The sequence below is a fragment of the Camponotus vicinus genome, unplaced genomic scaffold (assembly GCF_025532165.1).
Source record: "Camponotus vicinus isolate PSW18456_S1 unplaced genomic scaffold, iyCamVici1.0 SCAF_3, whole genome shotgun sequence".
NCBI lineage: Eukaryota > Metazoa > Arthropoda > Insecta > Hymenoptera > Formicidae > Camponotus > Camponotus vicinus.
The window spans coordinates 9,325,080-9,337,369 of NW_028141967.1; positions in this window are offsets into that span (position 1 = coordinate 9,325,080).

Genomic DNA, 12,290 nt, shown 5'->3' on the forward strand with positions numbered 1-12,290 from the left:
CAGAAAAATATGATTACTTTGATGCGAGCGTGTATATTCTATCGAGCGATTTATTAATTTAAAATACAAGAAAATAGGACATGATAAAATGAGAGAATGAGAGGAATAATGAGAGAAAAAATAAAATAAATAAAATATTTTACGTACCGTGCAAAATAACTCCTAGCGCTCCTTCAAGGATTCAAAAATTGTCAGGAATGTCTCGTTATTTATTTTCTTCTATATTTATGTTACATAGCAACGAATCTTTGCATAGTAATGAATAATCGATTAAGAGTGCGGTCGAGAATTTGCTATGAATGCTTCGAAACATTATCTTTAAACCGGATATCTACCAACCGCGTAAGACGTTTGCGAACGTTTATGGACGTCACGTCGGGCAAAATTTTGCAAGAGGAAAAATCGTCTTAGAATTCATTCAAGAATTTGATATTTTAAAGACAAACGTTTGTTCAGAATCACCCTGTATATAATGTGTATATAAAAATGTTTGTATAAATATATATTACAAACGAACATTTCTAGAAACATTTATTGATTCTTCCAATTATTTTTATTATTTGTATAATTATTATTGTTTCGCATATTATAATTACATTCTATTCAATTATATGCTAAAATATATTGAAATATATATATATATATATATATATATATACACACACACACACACACACACACATTGAAATTATTTTTATTATTTTTATTATATGTAATTATTATTGCTTTGCATATTATAATTACACATATATACATATATACATATATACATATATACATATATACATATATACATATATACATATACATATATATATGTGTGTGTGTATATATATATATATATATATATATATATATATATATATATATATATATATATATATATATATATAGTAGGTATTATCACACATGTAACTTTTTATAAAATACAATCTATGCAGCACAGCTTGTTTCTTTCACATATAATCGAATTAGAAAAAAATATTATATGAAGTCACATATTTTAATCATGTGTACATATTTGGTTTGTTACATGTGTGTACAAATGTTTATATTTATAATAAAAATTTACAAATATTTACAACATTATCTCGATTGGGACAGAATACATTTGTAAAAAATATGGGAATAGAATATATAAAATATAAAAATGCAAAAATATAGAAAAATATAGAATGGGCCCCTCCATCGCCCATTCCCGTGAGAACGCTACCAAAATATTTTATGTATTTAATTCGTCTCTCCAACAGTAATTTATAAGCGAAATAGAGGCGCGTTTTTTATTTGTCTCACTCTTACGAGTCAGAATATAGATCTTTTTGTTAAATTATAACATTTCATTTTGAAAAAGGCAACAGTTTATTGCTTTTTATAATTTTATAAAAATGTTTATATTTTTTTAATAACCAGCACACGAATAGATTGCCTTTGGATTACATTTTTTTAATAACCAGCACACGAATAGATCGCCTCTGGATTACATTTCTTTAATAACCAGCACATGAATAGATCGCCTCTGGATTACATTTTTCTAAAATAACCAGCATACAAGTAGTTCGCCTCTGGATATTTTGTTTAATAACCAGCACACGAATAGATCGTCTCTGGATATTTTTTTTAATAACCAGCACATGAATAGATCGTCTCTGGATATTTTTTTTAATAACCAGCACATGAATAGATCGTCTCTGGATATTTTTTTTTAATAATCAGCTCACGAATAGATCGCCTTTGAATTACATTTCTTTAATAACCAGCACACGAATAGATCGCCTCTGGATTACATTTCTTTAATAACCGGCACACGAATAAAGCACCTTTGGATTACATTTTTCTAAAATAACCAGCACACAAGTAGTTCGCCTCCGGATATTTTGTTTAATAACCAGCACACGAATAGATCGTCTCTGAATTACATTTCTTTAATAACCAGCACGAATAGATCGCCTCTGGATTACAGTTCTTTAATAACCAGCACACGAATAAAGCGCCTTTGGATTACATTTTTCTAAAATAACCAGCACACAAGTAGTTTGCCTCTGGATATTTTGTTTAATAACCAGCTCACGAATAGATCGCCTCTGGGATAAACTATTTTTTTCATAATCAGAGCGCACATGCAAACCGCTTCTGACAAGAAATATTTTCTGAAACAACCAGCTCACGAATAGATCGCCTCTGGGATAAACTAATTTTTTCATAATCAGAGCGCACATGCAAACCGCTTCTGACAAGAAATATTTTCTGAAATAACCAGCTCACGAATAGATCGCCTCTGGGATAAATTATTTTTTTCATAATCAGAGCGTGTTGCTTTCATAATCTGTGCATGTTGTACATAACCCTAATTATGACAACAAAGTTCTACCTTTTAAACCATCCTCCTTTTGTTGTAGAAAGTCGGCGAGCATACAAAGATAAACATTTAGCGCTATACGTCACTACCATTGTATAAAAATAAATAAATATACAAAAAATAATAAATATATGTAACTTTCGTAACTTTCGATTGAAAACGTCACTAGTCACGATCGACTCTTTTTCCGCGCTGCCTTGTTCTTACGCGTAAGTACGGCGCGACAACGAGTCGAGTACTGTCGATGAAGTAAATATGTCACAGCATGATTCCGCGTTATACTATAGAAAATGCAAATTTTATATTTTTTATTTTTTCAATTTGAAAATAATTGCAATAGATTAATGAGATTTTTTCAATTAAAGTGACACCAAACACGACATAAATCGGATCATTTTTTATTAAATATACAGGGTGTCCTAGACCACCCGTACACCCCTTTTCTTTCAAAAACTAAGCATTTTAGAGAAAAACGTTTTCGACAAAAATTGTATGGTTTTGAGGGGAACATGAGATGGTGTCATTGGTTTGACCTTGGATGGCATCGTTAAGGTGAGGTCAAGGACACCTTTAATTTCTTAAATGGAACCACCTATTTTTTATTGCATATTCTTATAGCTTATGTCGAGAGCTTTCCAAAACACTATAATAAAGTATTTTTTCATCAAGTACTTTTCGAGTTATAAGGCATGAAATAATTTCTTAATTTTACATAAACCATAAAATATCTAGTAAAATATTCATTTTTCGATTATCTTACCTTAATACTTTTATGTACAAAATAATGAGAGGAATCGATTGGTGTAAAGAAAACACAAAATTGTTTCGAAAAAAAAATGTAATTTGCAATTAACAATTACATTTTTTTTTTGGAACAATTATGTGTTTTCTTTACACCAATCGATTCCTCTCATTATTTTGTACATAAAAGTATTAAGGTAAGATAATCGAAAAATGAATATTTTACTAGATATTTTATGGTTTATGTAAAATTAAGAAATTATTTCATGCCTTATAACTCGAAAAGTACTTGATGAAAAAATACTTTATTATAGTGTTTTGGAAAGCTCTCGACATAAGCTATAAGAATATGCAATAAAAAATAGGTGGTTCCATTTAAGAAATTAAAGGTGTCCTTGACCTCACCTTAACGATGCCATCCAAGGTCAAACCAATGACACCATCTTATGTTTCCCTCAAAACCATACAATTTTTGTCGAAAACGTTTTTCTCTAAAATGCTTAGTTTTTGAAAGAAAAGGGGTGTACGGGTGGTCTAGGACACCCTGTATAATTAAAATTTAATAATTAATTTGATTAAAAATAATCCGATTTATGCCATGTTTGGTATCATTTTAATTGTAAAAATCTCATTAATCCATTGCAATTATTTTCAAATCGAAAAAATGTTAAAAATTTTAATTTGTACGATATTTAAATCCATAACAGTTGTTATAGATAAAGAAAGGTCTCCGATTTGAAGCGAGAGCGAGAACGAGTAAAGAGCAAGCGAGATAACGAGTTATAAAAGAGTTGCGAAGTCCCGCTCGCCAGGCTCGCTGTTTCTTATCTTCATAGGTATACATGTCATGTTATTCTAAAAAATAAAATTTTTATATTTGGCATTTTTTCGATTTGAAAATAATTTCAATGGATTAATGAGATTTTTGCGATTAAAATGACATCAAACACGACATAAATCTGATTATTTTTAATTAATTATATAATTAAAATTTAATAATTACTTTAATTAAAAATGATCCGATTTATGTCGTGTTTGGTGTCATTTTAATCGCAAAAATCTCATTAATCCATTGTAATTATTTTCAAATCGAAAAAATGCGAAATATAAAAACTTTATTTTCCATAATAAGATGACATATATATGTATAAAGATAAGAAAATACGAGCCTGGCGAGCGAGACTTCGGAACTCTTTCATGATTCGTCATCTCGCTTGCTCCTTATTCCTTCTCGCTCTCGCTTGAAATCGGAGACCTTCCCTTATCTATAACAACTGTTATGGATTTAAATATCATATAAATTAAAATTTTTATTTAGCACTTTTTCAATTTGAAAATAATTGTAATGGATTCATGAGATTTTTACAATTAAAATGACACCAAACACGACATAAATCGAATCATTTTTAATTAAATAAATTATTAAATTTTAAATCTTTCTCGTTCACTACGTAGCGCTTGTCAGTTTCATGCTTCATTCTCTTACATTCGCACTTCTCTCTCTCTCTCTCCCTCTGTCTCTGTTTATTTGCCCGGTATTCTTTCATTCGCTTATGTCACTTTTACTTTTCTGATTCTCGTTTCTCCATATAAAATTAAATTTTATATATATATGCATTTTTATTTTATAATACTAACAAAATATAAAATATTAAATTTGTCTCTCTTTCTCTCTGTTTTGTTATAATAAATACACCTATGTAATACAATTAATATGTATTTTTTACATTTGCAGTAAGAAAAACGTTTAGGACAATTGATCATAATTTGCAGCTATTTACGAACAATAAAGTTGAATGTATATAGAATCAATTTACACAAAATAAAATTTGATAGATTTTATCAATTTATATTATTAAACATGTATAAGCGTATTCAATTTTATTTTAATTATTTATTTCATACAATACAATAATAATAATCACATGATTTTTATAGCTGATAAGTATGTATTTATAATTTATAAGAACTATATAGTCATATTTGTCTATATAGTCTATATTTGTCAACAAAACAAAATTTTCTTAAAATAAAACTTGTAAATTTCATTATTATATCATATGTTGAGGTAATTCGTAGTAGTGATTTTATTAATATATATATTTGTGATGCAAATTGATTCTACTAAACTTTATTCTTGGTAAATAGTTGTGAATTGTTAGCAATTATCATAAAGATTATTCTTACTGCAAATGTAAAAAATATATATAAATTGTATTACATAGGTGTATTTATTATAACAAAACAGAGAGAAAGAGAGACAAATTTAATATTTAATATTTTGTTAATATTATAAAATAAAAATGCATACATATAAAAAGCTTTTTTTGATATAGAGTAATAAGAACCAAAAAACAGTAAAAATAACATGAACGAATGTAAGAATATAATACCGAGCAAGAAAACAGAGAGAGAGAGAGAGAGAGAGAGAGTGAGTGAGCAAGCGATAGAGAAAGAGCGAACGAGTGAGCGAGCGCGAGAGAGAGAGAACGAGCGAGACAGAGAGAGAGAGAGAGAGAGAGAGAGAGAGAGAGAGAGAGAGAGAGAGAGAGAGAGAGAGAGATAGAGAGAAACGCAACATGTAATGTGAAGCATGAAGCTGAGCGATATGTAGTGAGTGAGAGATTAAAAAGGGACAGAATGAGCATATGATCGAGAAAACGAAAGAAAAAATACGAGGGAGTGCAATAATAATAATGCGTATATGTATAAACTATTATCACAGGCATGAAAGAGGGAAAGAGAAAATACGATTTTGTCTGTCCTTGTCGATAAAAGTTTAGATAGATGGCAGTGCCGTCTATCATGCTATCCGTCAACTAATTTTGTTTGGTTTTACTCTTTTGATATCGATACTGTACATGCACGTACACTAAACAGTTCAATCATTTATCTTTTTATACAAGCTTCTAAGATCATTTCTTTTACTTCTGTATTATTCTTTCATGTTATCCCAAGTGCGGATGCTGTGTCTTTTACACAGACAAACTGCAAAACTTATATATTAAAGCAATATTGTTGTGATGCAAAAAGTCGGTAACACGACTGTAATTAACACAATTATAAGTAACTTTTCTTGGTTTTTTGCATGAAGTTATAGCATCCGCATTTCGTTATTCTTAGTACTTTAATTGTGGAAAAGGATTTATCGATCTGTGTAGCCAATAAAAAGATAAGTGATCGAACTGATTCTTCGCATTTTGTCGGTAAAAAAGTCGACTTTAGGATCCCCTTAATAATCAGCTTGATATTTTTTTATACGTAAAATGAATAAAAGGAATAGTTTATAGTGCATATTTTTAGTATTTCATGCTACATTTACATACCGATATATTTTTCCACAAAATGTTAAATATTTATCTGCGTATCTATAATAAAATCTTTTTGATTATTTTAGCTTAGTATTTTTTGACACAGGATGGATGAAGAGAATCGTTTGAAACGAATAATCTATAGTGTAATGTATTAGAGTTATTACGGTACCGGTATAGAATATAATGTATTCACAATAGGTGATGCCCGACAAGTATAGTCCTCAGTGCGTAGCGATAAGTGGGGATGACCTCCAGTTACCCGGCGACCGTCAAAGGATACACACGCTTGATACATGTACCGAACTCATAATTAAATATATATATTCTGTATTGTTATTGTAGATTCGGAGTGTTAAGTCACTTAGCTACCTCCAAATACACTCTTCTTCTCTTCCTCCCTCTCTCTCTCCCTTGCCCTGATTTCGTCGATGATATTCGTCGTACGTGGTCTTCCTCTTTTCTTCCTCTGCTTGGAGCCTGCGCTTGTGGTGGAACCTTCATCCTCCGTCAGTCGAGGTCGAGCGCTCCGATGCGGGAGACAGTAGACATCTCCCCCTCTTGATCGCTTTGGAGGGGGCCAGGACGGACGATGAAGCCTCCTCCAGCCCCTCCTCGCCGATCGGGGTGTGCGCCTCCACCCCCACGACGGAGTCCTCCTCTAAACCAGTGGCCTCCAGGGGGGTAGACGCACATCCACCCACACTCCTGTCCGCCGTCGCCGTGTCGAGCCTCTCGACCTGCACCATGGGCAGCAGACTCCCGCCATTCGGGGGGCTGCCCGATTAAATAAGTGTTTTTAAAATATTTATTACTTTTACTATTATCATATAAAATATTAATATTAAATATTTATTTAAGATAATAGTAAAAGTAATAAATATTTTAAAAAGACATTTAATCTAATTAATTTTTAAATAGATATCATACGATGTATGGATATCACACACATTCATGATAATAATAATATTAATATGTTAAATGTTTATTATGTTTACCGCATTCTTCAATCGAACACATGATCGCGTTCGATAGCGCCAGTAGTACCTTAACCTACCGCAACCTACCATGACAAAAAACTGCTTGCAGTCGCCGAGTAAGGGAGCTTTCCAACAAGCGACACAAGTCGACACAAACATCATTCTATCTTCGTTATTCATTGGAGTTAAAAAAAGACAGAATGATGTTTGTGTCGACTTGTGTCGCTTGCTGGAAAGCTCCCATTATCGTCGCATTGTCGCGTCGTCGCGTCGTGTAGTAACGTGTCCGCGCGTGTTTCTTTCATCGAGTGATTTTTAATCGCCAACAGTTATTATTCGACAGTGATTAATAGTGATTAGTGATAGAGTCATTAGTAAATTTCTCGTCTCATCGAGTGAGTAAATAAATGTGATTACGTTAAAGTTTATAAAAGAATACAGTTCATGAAAGAAGAAAAACTTTCAGTTAATAATTTAGTGTGGATTTCTTGTCTTTTGCAACGTGATATCTACGTTAAATTTGAGAACGTACGATCTATTGGAAAATTCATTTCTCCTTCAAGCAATTACAGCAATACATCAAAAGTCATCGAACAAGGTAATAATAACTATTTTTTGACGTTATGTGAAAACAGATCTCGGGAACAGAGGGACAGTGTGTCAAAGGAAATTCGTGAAAAGAGAGGGGTTTTTAGTGGGTAAGGAGTACCGAGTTGGTAATTCGACTTGGTACTCGAGTCCCACATAACTCACTGGATCGACCGGTGGGTATGCATAAAATGCATTTTCCCCTCTCTCGTAAAAAAAAAAAAAAAATTACAGGTGAGTGAGCGAATGAGAGAGAGAGAGAGAGAGAGAGAGAGAGAGAGAGAGAGAGAGAGAGACAGACAGACAGACAGACAGACAGACAGACAGACAGACAGACAGAGAGAGAATGTATGTGTTCGCATGTGTGTCTGTATGTGTATAGCGACCAGCTGATCGCAGCAGGCGCCCCGCGTAAGCACTCGTGAATCGCGCCACCCTTGCCTGCCTCTTGTGTTCGACCCGTCATACGTTAACTACTTCCTTTAATAATTCAAAAACTAAGCTTCGGACGAAATTTTGCCAAAGGAAAAATCGTCTTAGAATTCGGTCAAGATTATGTTTTTGCAAAAGCATAAAGTTATTTAGAATCACCCTGTATATATAAGAATAATTGAAAGGACATAAGCCAATGGATATTTCATGGACAATATGCAGGCCTAAAGCATATGAGAGTATGCTTCATTCAAATGGACTTGAGGCTGCTGCATAAAGCATCTATAATACTACGCATGGAAGTTCATTTGGTACATTCGTTAATTTTTATATTTAATTGTATACTGCATTTAACATTAATTTTGCATATATATATATGTACCTTTTATTACTTTAATATATTGTGCCTCGAAACTTTTACTAATGAATATTCTTTTATTCACGGCATAGCGCATCCGTCGGGTGATGCAAGCGTTGACGCATACCGGACGTAGGGGAGATAACGGAGCGAGCGAAGGTTAACCTTGGACGCTTATAAGAAGACTTATAATTCTGCATGCAGTAAAGAGTTATGTATAAGATTTTATTCATATTATTTTACCAGAGGTCTCTATAAAAATTATTATTCATAAGTATTAATGCTTTAATTAATTTAATGCATTTCATTTAATTTTTGGTCTTCTTATATTTTATATGTATATGTATGTAGGCGTTTATAAAATATTAATTTAACGAATCAGTAGTTAGGACTAGGCAGTTTCTAAAGCAGGGATCTCAGGGGGGTGAGGGGCAAGGGGATCTCAGCGGCGCCGGGGAATGACGTCACGCAGGATGGAGGGGGATGACGTCACGCGGATTCTAACTCAGGTCCTATCAGGGATGACGTCACGTGGGACGGAGGGGATTTCCGTGGCGCGGGGGCTGCGGGGCGGGGGACGCACGTATAAACAAAAATGGCGGTATTCCTTTGAAGAAGATTTTGGGTCTCTCTCTATCCCTCCCTCTCTCTCGCTCTCTCTCTCTCTTTCTCTCTTTATCCCTTTATCTTTCTATCCCTCTCTCTCTCCCCCTCTCTATCCCTCTATCCCTCTATCTATCTCTTTATCCCTTTTATTTCTCTTTCTCTCTGTCATCTCTGTATTATCGCAAGTATACAATATTAGTCATAAAGTTATATTTTGAGATATTTCGGGGTCCGACGTTTTCGAGCAATCTGTGAATCATAGCAAGATAACAACACATTTTTGAGATATTTCGGGGTCCGACGTTTTCGAGCAATCTGTGAATCATAGCGAGATAACAACACATTTTCAACCTTAGGTTCAGTTACAAAAAAATTTTTTCTTTTGTGCTCCCAACAATCTCTGAATATCCCTCTCTCTTTCTCTCTTTATCCCTTTTATCTCTCTCTCTCTCTGTCATCTCTGTATTATCGCAAGTATACAATATTACCAGTTAATAAACAATATAAATAGAAGTATTCTTTGAAGGATTGGGTGGATGGAAATGCGTGCGAAGAAATTACGTCATGATTTAGACTTAAAACTCTTTATTTATGTTTTATATATATTTTTCTTACGTACTATGGACTAAAAACTAAAGCTGCCAGTTCGCAATCGACGAGTTGATGCTTGTTGAAAGCATCACTCGCGCGTATTACATTTGATATTTCTTTCGGATTTATTACAGTGGACGCGATATTGGAGAATTGCGTAAATTTGACATCAACTGTTTGGATAATTTTATCCAATCGATCAAAAGTTACATCTATGCATTGATCGAGATCGAACATATGACGTAACGTCGATTCGACCATCATCAAGCATACGTTTGAAGATTCGAGACTTATGAGTTTGACGTCGTTAATCGTACGAACTCTCACTGTTAGCGGTCCAACGCTTATGAAATTGTAGTCATCTTTAGAGTCGTTCCGAAGTAAATTTTGAATATTGCGACGTTGCTCGTAGAGTCCCTTCCACGTTTCGAGAGATAATATCAGTTCCTTTCCTCGATGATCTCCTATGGCAATCTCCACGTAACTCGGTGGACCCACGTTGATACCAATTTCGAGGAATTTGAATTCCGTAGCTGTCAATGCGTATCGTCTACCTAGTATACGAACCGCACGACGCTCTAACGAAATGCTACAGAAAAATTAAAATTAAGTAATAGTAATAATACAATTTGTAAAAATCGAAAAATAGAAAAAAGTTAAACGAAACTTACTCGTCACATTTGTTCTCAAACGATGAAATTTTATTACGACTCGGCACGTAATTATTCACGCGTCTTCCGATGCCGCTGCTGCTGTTTCTTTCGACGTAGTACATTTCTCTGGGAGTTATGAAAAGTGAACCACGAGAGCGGTGTTAACGCGACACTGATCGTATAAGAAATAACCGAATATACATAACGCTCATCTTCCAAAAGTATAATGTGGTGGGGGGATCAATGCTTCTAACGCTCTGAAATTTAGGAGAAGGGGAGACGGCGCTCAGATAAAAATTCTTAGAAACGCAAGGAAAGAATTAGGGAAGGGAAATAAGAGATAAAACATATTAATGTTTACATTTTTTTTATTTTTCTTGCAATTCTTTCTGGCGTTGCGACCACCAGTTAAATATTTTGAATACATTTTGTAATGCACAATTCTTAACATGTTTTCCACATTGCATACTATTGGTAATATCTAATTTATTTAGAGAATCAATATCTTTATAGTCTGCATCCAAGGTTTCAATAATATAGCCATTTCCCACATCGCCTAGTATATCGGTCAGCCATTTTCGCTTTTCAAGTCCTTTAACGTACACGACAGATGATTCTTTTTCGTGTATCGTACCAATGACTGCTGTTGTAATTACACGCTGAGCCAAGTCATATGGAACGTTTCCGTCTTCCCATTGTAATCCGTGATTATTTCTAATCACCCATAAAATTTGACGTTGCTCAGATTTTGTTAGCACGCTCCACGGTACAGGACTTGCGAAAAAATAATGCGAGAGAACATATCCCTTCCTCAGGACTGCCGCTTCTTTCACAAAGAATAATTTGTCGATGATAAATCCTTGCAGATCCACAAACGTTGGTATAGACATGACGAGATCTCTCTCTCTCTCTCTCTCTCTCTCTCTCTCTCTCTCTCTCTCCCCGATGCATCAGTCGAGAGGAATGACAAACTCTAAAATCATCTCGCAGCACTTTGATTTATATCCTCCTCCCCTCTCTCTTGTGTCGATGTTATCGCTTAGGTGATTTTGCGTACAACGTTGGTCAACGGATTGTACTGGATCACACGATCGTGTATGATGAGACAGTACGCAGTGGTATTCGCCGGCACGTTCTCCTTACATTCGAATTCCAATCTCACATCCACGGTTGCGCTCTTAACCGATTCGTTTTGTCGAGAATAATCGATAATCACGAACGGACCCTGACGTTGAAACATATAGACGGAGAGACTCGGCTCGAGATACTCGTATCCGTAATAGTTCTTGCAGAAGCGCGCGTACATGTCGTACAGAATGGCATATCTGCCTTTAACGAAATCCAGATTCATATCATCGTACGGATAACATTCCGAATTCAGATAGAGTTTCACGTTGATTAATTGGCAGTTGTCGAATTGAGTCGCATTCTTAGACAAGGCATGTTTCAAAATGAATGCGACGCAATTATTTGCCAGTACCACATCACTTTCTCCTTCAGCTGTTGCTCTGTTTTTCGTTAGTTGTCCCTCGATGTATAGGAAACTCTCGTACGGCAGGGTATACAGATCCTGTTGTTGTATGGATATTCTTATCTCGTCACTGTGTCCGAACGTTGTATTGGCGAATGGGTTGTACGTGTGAGTCTCGATCTTGACGATACGATTGTCAACGA